Raw genomic sequence first — 11,790 nt, 5'->3', positions numbered from 1 at the left:
AAGAAGACAGATCCTGGTGTCCTTTTTTTTTCCCTCAGGTACAGTATAACAGGATTTAAATCACTGACAGGAGCTTCCTGATGATCCTTGTTCTTCCAGTTTATAAACTGGTAACACTTCTACCCTGAAAAGCTTTTTATCTTTTTTCTTATGAAAAAAAAGGAAGATCCCTGGTCTCATATATGAAGAGGCTCTTGGTCTCCCCCAGCACCACCTGTGGTCAAGAGAGAAAGGAGCTCCTGCAGAAAATATCTGGGAGAACCTGCATTCAGATCCTGTTCTGTAGCATCTGCAAGAGGATCTTTCTCTCCACTCACTTCTGTCTAGAAACCAACTGACCCAGCCAGGTGCACAAGGCTGAGCTCTGTGAAGTTCTGTTCATGTTTCATGATAGTTGACTTCAAAACTGTTGTTTAGTGAACTTTCCTCAGAAAAAAATATTGACCCACATTTCGTTTAAAACTTAACATGGAGATACTCAATGAATGTCTGTGTTGAACAGAGTCCAGGCAGAATTTTTCCCTTTGTGTTTGTGTGAAACAGGAATCTGAATTCAGTCACATCTGCACTTTGGACTTGTAGAAATTAGCACAAGGAATAATCCCATGTTATGGAGTAATTTTTGATGTTCCCTGTAATTAAAATAGTTCTGCATTACATTCAGGCAAAAACCATGCTTTGGCAGTGTGGTGAAACATTAGAGAAATTTCCTCAAATTAGTTACAGAAATTGAATGACAGGACAAATTAAGAAGAGGCAGGAGGGGGTGAAATATTTTATTTTAAAAATACTCCATAAAGATAAACATGCAGTAAATTAGCAGGTGTGCCTTCTCAGTTATTCATGGCAACACTTTTGGAAAAAAACCGTGGGGTTGGTTTGTTTATTATTTGGCAGAATTTTCCAGTGTTTTGTCAGCTTCCCACAGGCTGCTGTGCATGGAGCTCCTTGGGAGGATCACCAGAAGGCTTTGAGGAAGCCTTCAGAAATTATGAACCAGACATGGAGGAGAATGACAGAGCAAGGCAACCAGCTCAAACTGGGCATCCCTTCTGCAAACCTTTCCACCCCAAAGGCAACATTTTGAGCAGTCACATGGATGGAGTGAGAAAATTATAGAGATCCATGGATCTACCTGCATACTGTCCTGGATACTTTAAAAGTTGCAGTTAAAAGTATAAGCCAAACTTCCTCTGCATTTACAGCAGGTGGTATTAATTTATGTCATTTAGATTAATAGCAGTTGTTGTTTAACAATAGCTGTTGATAAACTAGCATTGGTTTAACAATATGCAAAAAACTGCATCTAAGCTTGGCAGGGGGGAAGCAGGGAAAGCAGCCAAGTGCTCCACCCAGATATAGATGTGTATGTATGTTTATATATCTGTGTGTGTGTGTGTGTGTATATATATATATATATATATAAATTCTTTTGTCCACACACAGAAATGATAGCTTCAGTATGTTTATTGGGAGTAGCAAAAAACAGCTACTTGCAAATTCAGTGAGACAAGGAACACCAGATTGGATCTGTATTTTTTTTTTTTTTAAATGTTGCTTCCAACCACAATGTAAGTGTTGGGAAGGAGGGGGAAGCTTTTCTTTTTTGGAAATATATTGAGTTTTATTGCAATAAATACTTCTGGCTCAAAGACATCCCTAGTTAAACCTGGTAATCTGTGAGTAGAAGGGTATGTGCTGGCAGAAGAGAGCAGAGCTGTGAAAAGGATCTGTCCTTAGGACCTATCTTTTTTTTTCATAATAAAAGCAAGAGAAAAAAACAGTGTTATCAGTACACTTCTGCAAGTGAATTAGCTAGCACAGATTTGATAAAGCTTATAAACCCTCTAGAGCAATCGTGACAGTTTGCTGGCTTGGGCTTTGTCTGCTGCCAGTTACTCCTTGCTAGTGGCACTCTTTATTTATGCTTCAGTACCACGTTATCCTCTGGGCTTCAAACAGAAGGGACCTGTCTGTAAGTGTTTTGGTTGTGGTGTTAAAAAATAAGAGTGCAGCAAAACACATGCAACAGTGCCCAAGCTCCGTTTCAGCCAGTTTCCCTTCTCGTGGTCGCTTCCCCGTGACTGTTCCGTGCAGAGAGCGTGGCTGAGGTGGTGTATGTCTGCCTTCCACTAGAGAGTGTCACAGAGTTATTTCAATGAATGAAAAAAGCCAAATGGATGCATTATCTGCTTTGTTGTAGGTAAAATGCAAAGTGGTGTGACCTCAGGAACAGGAGATGGCTGTGCCTGCCTACATGTTTTCCATTTTCTAACCAGTGCCATTTATTCTTCAATCTGCAGCTAAAAATGTACACAATGCAGGAGGGGGCCACATTTTCATGCACTCCAGGGTTTTTTTTTGTCCATTTGACAACGTGTACACCTTAATGTTATTGTAAATATACCATCTGACACCTTTTGCTCTCCTTTGTACTCAAATTAAATTTGTACTTCAAAATGGTAGCATAATTCTGGGGTTCATTATCACATGCGTATTCCTAGAACAAGGCATTGGCAAGCAGAATTTAGATTTTGGATCAGCCTATGTAAAATTCTACACATGGGAATCTTGGAAAAAAAGTTGCAGTCCATTAGCAAATTCTCATATCTGAACTGAAGATGTATATGCATAAGTAGAGAAATTGAAAAATGGTGTTAAGTAGTCATAAAGTCTCCAAAGGGAGATCTGGACAAGAAGCTACAGTAATAGCAGTAGATGGCTGTTATTATAAAAAGAAAAACTCAAAAGTGAGGACAAGAGTAACACTCCAAATACATACAGTAATTTCTTCAGCCTCTGAAATTTCACATGGAAATCCAAACACTGAAAGTATTGTTTTTCAGGTGAGTCATATCACTGAATAACACCTGTCCCTTTTTCTAAATGAAGGATTATCCATGAAGATACTTCATTTAAAATAATAAATTAAAAATCTGAGTATTTTGCTGACCACTGCAGTGTTTAAATTGGGGTTTAATCATCAAGGTCATTTTAGGTGAACTTTCCTGTCCCTGAATTCCAGAAAAATCTGAAATTCATTTGTTTTCTGATATAAAGGACTGATCTCTCCTTTCTTCCAGGTTTGTGGTGCATGGTCAACACCTGTGTTTGGTGTACACTGTTTTCATTCTGCTTTAGTGAATGTGACAACTCAGATGACGCCAGCTGGGACTGTTGGACATACAGATACCTCAGCAGGCACACCTTTATTCCCAGATGACTTCCAGGTTATAGGAAGAATTTTAAAGGCTCTGGAAAAGTCAAAGACAGAAGAAGCAGGGCCAGTCAGGCTCAAAAGCTTCACTTCCTTACCCTAAAGGGGTGAATTGGACCCGAGTTCCCCTCAGTGGTACCGGTGGGTAACAGTCCACAGACAAAGGGGTCTCAAAGACCTGAGTGCAGGGCAATAAAAAGGGATTTCTCTTGAAAGTAAAACAGAGCAAGGAGTACAGTGTGAGCAATTATGCCAGGTCTTACTACAGTGAAATGAGCAGAAAGCCAGGCTTGTAATGGCAGTGAGAAACTGTAAGGTCCTGAGAGTTAAATATCCTGAAATACATCTTGGTAAGGAATGTACTTATTTGTGAAAGTCTCAGTCTTTGTTCTTAAAACTTCCAGTTTGGTTTATCTATTTAAATACCTCTGCATTTCCACCCTTCCCTAATGGAAAGAAGAAATACAAGTAATATAATAAAATCTATTTGATTTTGCTAAATGAGCTTGAGCTGCTACTGCATTGGAAACTTGAGTGTGTAAAATTGATTTGAGGGAATCGTGTTGAGGCACAGGAAGGATTTTCCCATTATTGCCTGATATTCATTGCGAAATGAAGGGAAATGTACAGCTGTGGATAACTAAAACAACACCTGAAAGAATCCACTCACCCCCAACATGCAGGTTTTAAGTACAGAGGTGTGGATAATAATAAATAACAAAAAGAATGCCCATGTTGCTGACCTGCTCTTCCAGTGGCAGCAGGAGATGCAACTCCTCAGTCCAGCATTTGCTTCTCAAGCCACCCCACCTTCTAGGGTACCTACTAGTGAAGATTAAGTTTTAAGATTTGCCAATGTAGCATTTTTCTATAAAGAAATAGGAAAAGTCTATGGGTGAGCTTTGAAAAGAAAATATTTATGAAATTTCTTTACTCTGTTTACTAGAACGCATTGGGGCATCAGCACAACCGCAGTTACAGGAGGAGGGAGACGGGTTTTCTGTGGCTCAGCAGGAAGGTGTAACTATCTCTTTATCTCAGTTTACCCTTTATAGTTTGACTTGAAACCATCTTTTTTGATCTACATAGAGTGTTTAATTAATGTATGAGGGCTGTGTGACCCTTTGTAAGGAGTTTATGAAAGCAGATATATTTATTAATAACCAGGTGGCTGTTTTTCACTTTGTCTTCTCATAAATAGTACATTAAAGAAAAAAAAAAAAGTGAGTAGAAATGTTTAGGAGCTTTTTGATAAGAATTGATACCTCATTACTGAACTGCAGTAACTTTGAAGGATAGCTTATACAGCCATACTATGTGCACTTTATTGCATGAGGGATTTCTAACAGTCAACAGGAGTTCCTTCTTGATGACCTGAAGGGAGTGTGATCTAACTCTTTCAAGTTAATCATGAACCACAGAGCAAGCACTGAGTAAACCCATAGCATAAATTGAAAGGTCACAGCCTGTATTGAGAGAGCTTGTGGTATTTTCCTCTTAAAAGAGACATGACAATTCATTTTGATCTCTATCACAGAGGTACAGAGGGCTAAAGGGGAGACTGTGCTCAGTTGGAGCTCAGCAAAAGGGACTGGGAGCCTCACCATGTGTCCCTCGTGCCCTCACCACCCCTGTGCCCCTCACAGCAGAGAGAAAATGCAGTCTCAGGCTGTGTCACAGCTCTGTGTTCATCCCTTTTCTTTGGCTGCAATGCATTGAGTCCTTGATGGTTTGACTTTATTGTGCACCACAGTGGGTTTGAGGGGCACTCTGTGAGGAAAAGGCTGCAGAAATGTCTTTATTCTCCTTTAGATTTCTTAGGATACCTTTGGCTTTGCACTCAGTGAAACATGTATACGTGTGTCTTTGTCTGTCATGCCTATAACTAATGGGGCAGTGGAAAACAGAGCACAGAAATATTAATTTACAAAATATATTAGAATTTGATCTACTAGAAGAATGTGTAAGTTAGCGAGGGTATTTCTGTGCCAGGATGAGATGGTCATCCAAAAATAATAGAATTTGTGTTTCAATATGAGAAAACTGTAAAGGTTTAAAACCAGAATATGTGTTTACCTGTTCTTTTTTTTCTTTTTTCCCTGAAATCTCCCTTCATGCCAGGCATTGCATATCCTCCAGCCATTAGAGCTACTAGTTTAAACAGGAATAGATATGTAGGAGCATATTCATGCTGTACACTCCAGGGCGGGTGAACACTAAATTTGCCTCCAAGTGCTTTAAATGTCAAATAAGATTAACCATCTGCTAACCCACCTAACAATTCACTAGAAGTTCTGCTCCCTGGCATAATAGACAAGGTAACCCCTTTGCTGCCTGGGAGTTGTCCAGCAGATGGTCAGCAAAAACAAACCAGTGTTGGATGATGGGACCATTTTACATGCAGCAATAATGTTTTCCTGGATGAACAGCAAACATTGCCCAAAGAATCCCACAGAAGAATCACCCCGCGGTTTACAGAAGTTAATGGTCAGGCACTAATGTACTCACTCCTGTATTTAGATGGAGAAAAAAGTGATATGCGTGTCTAAAGACCCGAAACGTTGCTAGCTTTGTTTCAGAAATAAAGGTAAGAGCAAACTATGGTAACTGAAATTTTGCTCAACAATTAAAAAAGAAGCAAAAAGAAGTGGGGGATATTCCTGTTTCCTTTCCTTCCAAGGAAGACTACTTTGAGTGCAGTACAGTTCTACTTGGTCCCTCAGCTTCAGGAGCTGAGCTGTAATTCCAGATTTACAGCAGTAGCCAACAAGAGAAGGAAATGAACATCGCAAAAGGATGCAAATGACTGTAGAAGAATATTTGGAGAAGGAGTACCCTTTATAAATAAGCTTTGAAACCTTGACAGAGAAGTCAAATTAATTAGATTTTCGTGAGACAAAACAAAGAATATGTTTATTCAGAATTGTCTCAGAGCCCTGGGAGAAATTTGAATTGGAACCCATATTAAAAAAGCCATCTGGGAATATCTTGCAAAAGACATCTATATATAAAGAAATGCTATTGTTGCCATTGGCCTTAGAAGGGTCTCGTTACACATGACCTTGAGATCTAGTTACCATCCTGGAAAAAAAGCGGTTATTACTGCCTACTTAAAATATAAGCAGGTGCCAGTAGTGTTTTCTTAACGCAGTCTTTTATCTCAGCCCTTGACAACAGGTATATTTTTGAGAAGCATGAAAGCTTGAATTCAGAAAGAAAAAACTATCCAGACATTGACCAGGACAGCTGGATACTTTAAAATTGCAGGAAGGGGAGCCACATAGAAAAGTGGAGTTGCCAGCAGGCAGGGCTGGAGGTGGTTTAGGGCAGGGGAAGGTGAGGAGCCCTGGGCTGGGTGGGTCGTGCCCGAGGGCTCTGTGCCATGAGGGTCTGGGGGGGACCATGTTATTCAGCCAAATATTCCAACTCAGAGATTTCCCTCCCTGCATCCAAACAAAATGAAGTCAGCTTTGACTCTGCAAAATGTCGATGAATTCTTCAGAGTAAATCAGCCCTGTCAGTCTGATGCGGAACTGTCACTTACTTGTGACATAATATAATACGAAATGATATTGAACAACATGCGTTTGGCACTAAATTGTTAGCGGGTTTTAGCTTTGACAGCAGCAAGTTTATTGCTTTAATCCCAAGGTCTTTTAACCCTCTTTGACATAAATTGAGGTTGGCTTTTGTGAGAAAACTCCACTTCACTCTCTCTTCCTTTACCTAAAACTGCTTTTAACAATTTATGCTCATACATCAGACACTCATTTTGAGTGACAAAAAGAAAAAAGATCTATTAGAATAGAAGGAAAAAAGGGTCAATTTAGGTTAAGCAGTGTATGTCTCTTTTGGTAGGCATGTCACAGCTTTCTTCAGGTGAATGTGAATTTTAAGTTGTAATAATGTATTGCTGTAGCAAAATAAAACAAATCTGTGACAAGAAGAGAGAATAAGTATTACAGGAGAAAGGCTGGTAACCTGCACAAGACTATTCTGCCTTTTTTTGATGCAATTTAATTTATTGCTAAGATGGGTCCATTTTGAAACTTCTTTCATAAGATCAAAGGATTTTCTTTATGCAAACACTGTAGCGAGACAGAGTACTTTAGTGAGGGTCATGTGCAGAAATGCAGATGTATGGAACAGATACTAGGTACACAGTTTTGCTGAATAGCTGGCTGATAGCACATAATTTAATATTTCTCCTTTTTGAGACACCTTGTTTGGTTTGATAAGTAAGTACATGTTGTCATCAGTGCTCTGATAATCCCGTCACAGAAATGCATCATATAGGAACTCTAACATCAATAACACAGGACAGTTTTATCACCCTTGTTTTTCTACTCTCAATTACTGTATGATGCTCGTAGTGTTGCTTTGAAATAATTTCTTTATTGCATTTAAAGCTCAGCTGAATCTGTCCTTGAACTGTTTAATAATAGAGAATGAACACATTCTTAGCATATTTGCAAATTATTTTTTATGTTTTCTTTGTTCCTTCTTAGAGTATATTATTGATATACCATCATTTTTACAGAAGAGAAAAGGAAAATATTAGACAAAAGAAAACTTGTGTTTCTCTCCAACTGTGAGTGCTTTTAGTTTGTAGAAGTTGCACTTTTTGTCTGTTCTAAAAACTATATTTTGCTGTTTCTCTTATTTTATCCATTTTTTTCTTATTTATGCTATTTTACTATTATTATCTATAACTTTGTCATAGCAATTCTGCTCCTGGCTAATGCTTGGGCAAATACACAATCAAGTTGTTCTATAAGCATAAAAAATTATCTGATCTGTGATCTATAGATTTGTGTCTTCTTTCCTTTGCAGTCCTCCCCATGGCAATAAACTCACTTCCTGCTTGGATTTTGGTGTCCCCTCCACTCCAACACCTTCAACTTCCTCTCTCCTTCCCATCTTCCTACTCTTCTACCATAAAATCCTCAGGTATCTAGAGCTGACTGCAATGCTCTGCTCCTGTTTGTGCTTATGTTCCTCACAGGCTGAAAGCAAAATTAATAAATAAACTTTACTGGATTTTTATGTTGGGAGCTGCATCCCCCAAATCAGGAAAATATGAAAATAAGGAAATCTTTCTAGACCTTCTATGACAGTGTTATTTTGCTTCCTAGTTATGCTTTATAGAAATTATAATAATCTCTCTATAGATCATAATCTATAACATTCTGTACCCTAAAGATATGTAGATTGCTATGTTATATCCCAAGTATATCTTTCTGTATGTTAAAAGCCAAAGTAGTATTAATTTGATGGTTGTCCACATTTTTCCAGCCTCATCATCTGACATTTTTCTTCATCCTTCTCCTTATGTGTCCTTTGGTTTGAAAGCAGGATATGCCAAGCTGCTGATGCAAATCCTGACTTCTCCAAAAACCAAGGGCAGTAATTTCATAATCAGGGTTTGGCCCTGCAGATTGGCTGCACCTGCAGGAGCAGAACAAAATGCCTCCACCAGGTGTTTCCCATTGATAGGTCCTGTTCCACCACAGTGCTCAGATTCTTTAAGCATTTGGTACTGGCAGCCCTTGTAGTTTCCCTCCTCCTGTTACAGCTGTAAGTATAAATTCCACAACGTTTCCAAATCCTGACAGAATGAAACTTGGGGAATTGGGAAAATGGGGTTAGTGTATGAATTGTGATCTTGTCCATGCAATAAAAAGCACTATCAGCGGGCATTCAGTAGCTGAACTACCCTCATGTTGTTTGTATTTTTATGGACACTGTTATAACAATAGTCAAGTATGATTTAACTTTAAAAGGGATGCTGTGGCATTGTTCAAGTCCAGAGCTGCCGTAATCTCTTGTGGTAAATCTTTTGGATTTTATCTAGCTTTTAAAGAGGAAGGTAACATGAAGAATTAGTAATAGAACACACAGAGCCTGCCTTTAAAATGACTTTTCAATCCATCCCGTTTATTTGGGTTTGCATGTATGCAAACTTTTCTGGGCCTGGTATTTTTGCTCTTTGTGTTCTCCTACACTGCATCCAATAGGCATCCCTGATAAAATGCAGAGATCACCTTGGAACATAATTCCTACAAATACCTGTGTATACAATCCTGAGGTTTCTTTTGCTTATGCATTTCAGCAGCAAAATTTCATTCTAACTATTATGATTATTATTATTACAGACACATTTGCTTTTAAAAACTGATTTGAAATAATTAAGGTTACTCTTGTTATTAAACATTAAATGTATTCAAAATCAATATCTTGTTTTGATTCTAGATGCTCTTGTGGTGCAGAGCAGGAGATGGAGGATGTTTTGGCCATTGTCACTAATTCTGTATGAGGCCATGGCTGACTTGCTTAAATTTTCTCAATATTTTTGCTTATCTGTCATTTCCTGCCTTTTGTTTGGTTTATTTCGTTAATGTTTGTAAACTATTTTTGGATACTTACATGCAAAGTGCTGAATAAGTATTGCTATTTGTTGTTAGGTCTGAAAGTAGACATTTGCTATGACTGTCATAGAGGTAACACATTTAATGATTTTCAGGTTTTATAAATGATCCATGTTGATGGATATTTGGGGATAGCTGTGCAATTAAATAATTTAACTCTGCACAAAGAGGGTCTTGTGGCTAAAATGTTTAATGGGAGCCTCAGAAGTTTGACTGTGCAGCACAGGACAGTGAAATTGCAAGTATAAAACGTACCCCAACTCCCCATTTCGCAGCATTCCTGTCTTAGAAAAAAGCTCTAAGCAAGAGCAAAAGATTCTTCATTCCTTCAAGGCATTCCCTGAGGGCTTGCCTGCCCTAAATAATTATACAGCCTTAAAACACTTGTCAGCCACCGCAGTCAGGACTGCTCCCTCTCCCGATTTTATTGGGAATCCTGCAATAGCTGCTGCCTGTCTTGGAGCCCGGCCTTTGGAGTCGTGACCCTGGGAGAGGCTCTGAGCCCTCCTTGCTAAATGGGTGGAAGTTTCAGGCTCCTTGTTAGCAAAAATTTGAAAATGTAGAATGAAAGGAATCCTGGTAGCAGGGGGAGAGGTCTGTGTCTGTTGCTGTGTGTCTGGACACAGTGCTAGATAGGGAACGTCACAAGAACCCTTCTTCTCACCTGCTTTGTACCTTGTCCATTGCTGGTCCAGCTACAGGAGCTGCTTCCCCTCAGTGTTCCCCATCCTGTGAGTCCTTCTGTGAGGGTGGGGGAGTTGGCATTGGGACCCAGCTGGTCCAGCTCTGCCCTGCTCTTGAAGGAGCTCCTGTTCCTTTATTCAGTGTGGTCCGTGCTACTACAAATGGGACCTAAGGTTGTATAGGAACTGTTATAGAAATCTGTGGTAACCAGTACAAGTAGCCATAACTCCACTTACCTTTATTCTCTGAGTATAATTAGGACTGGCTAATTTGGAGATATAACTGATAGACCGTCAGGACTGGATGCTGAATTATTCTAATTAAAATGTGTTTGTGGTTCAACTTTCCAGGTTAGAAGAGCTTCAAAAGGGGGAAAAATTCCCAACAAAACATTGCTCTTACCTTTTGGTAATGGTTTGGTCTTTGCTGGGTTTTGATTCCTCTTCTTCCAACTTCTCCACCATAACTGCCTTGCTCAGGAAGAGAAAAACAAAAAGGCCAATGAAACAAAGAACTTAATTGTTCTGCTATTTTCTCTTACTGGGTAGCCTTTTGCTTCTGTATCTCTGAGGTTAAGGAGTGAGAATTATGTCTGAAATTTAATTTAAACCTATCCTTCTCTTTGTATTTCCTTCTCCTCCCTTAGCTGCTTGTCTGAACTGGAAAATTGCTCCAGTGTTACTGATAGGAAGGTTATGGAGTGCTGCTTTGATTTTTGGTTTTAGGGAATTATTTTACCTGATATTTATCCTGGAATTTTATTCCATATGCTATTTAGGCTGGAAACTAAGGCTTGTTTCCCTAGGCAAGTTCAATTAGGTAGACAGCAAAAATTTATAAAATTGATAAATGTCATTTCTAACCAGAGGATCTTGGGGAGGGTGAGGAAGTGAGGGGCAGTGATTGTTGCTTTTATTCCTAATCCAGGAATAATTAATAATTTTATTCCTAATCCTATTTTTTTAAAAGAAAAGCTTCAGATTGCAAAAGTAATTGATCCAGTTTGTTAATTCCAAACAAAAAGTGAAAAAATCCTGTAAGGTCTCCGCTCCCCCTGTCTTTGGTTGTACAGTTATGAATAGACCTGACTCCAAATGGACAACATTGTTCCCCCTCAGAGTGGGAATTTACTTGGTGCATGGGTGATTTGGATGCATCTCATTTTTCCTTTTGTTAATAAAATAAAAAGAACAAAGTTCACTTAGGAATGCCCTGCGTTTCATCTAGAGGAACTCAGTCACTAGCACGATGTCACAATCAGCAAACAATATCAGAGCTGAAAACCAACAAAAAGGCAGCATGAAAAAAGGTGACAAGAGAGGAGGAGACAGAAGTATTAAAAAGTATTGTAGATAAAGAACTGTTGACTGCTACTCTTGTAAATATTTCAAAATATAGATCCAATGTTTTATGGGTCACTAAAACTACTGTAAATACACCAGCTGAATCCCAAATACATCA

The 11,790-nt window shown here is 38.9% G+C and overlaps 1 long non-coding RNA gene across 1 annotated transcript in view; it reads left to right on the top strand.

The window, feature by feature from the left end:
• Positions 1-11,275: 11,275 nt before the first annotated feature.
• Positions 11,276-11,790, top strand: part of LOC121664346 — a 32,294-nt gene continuing 31,779 nt past the window's right edge. Inside the window, exon 1 of the long non-coding RNA XR_006015963.1 lies at positions 11,276-11,790. This exon is cut by the window's right edge and continues 7,169 nt beyond it. This is a non-coding gene — a long non-coding RNA (uncharacterized LOC121664346).

Source organism: Corvus kubaryi, unplaced genomic scaffold, assembly GCF_017639235.1.
Source record: "Corvus kubaryi isolate FWS band 111438036 unplaced genomic scaffold, C.kubaryi_AGA036_p1.0 37300, whole genome shotgun sequence".
NCBI lineage: Eukaryota > Metazoa > Chordata > Aves > Passeriformes > Corvidae > Corvus > Corvus kubaryi.
This window is presented reverse-complemented; position numbering and strand designations above follow the sequence as displayed.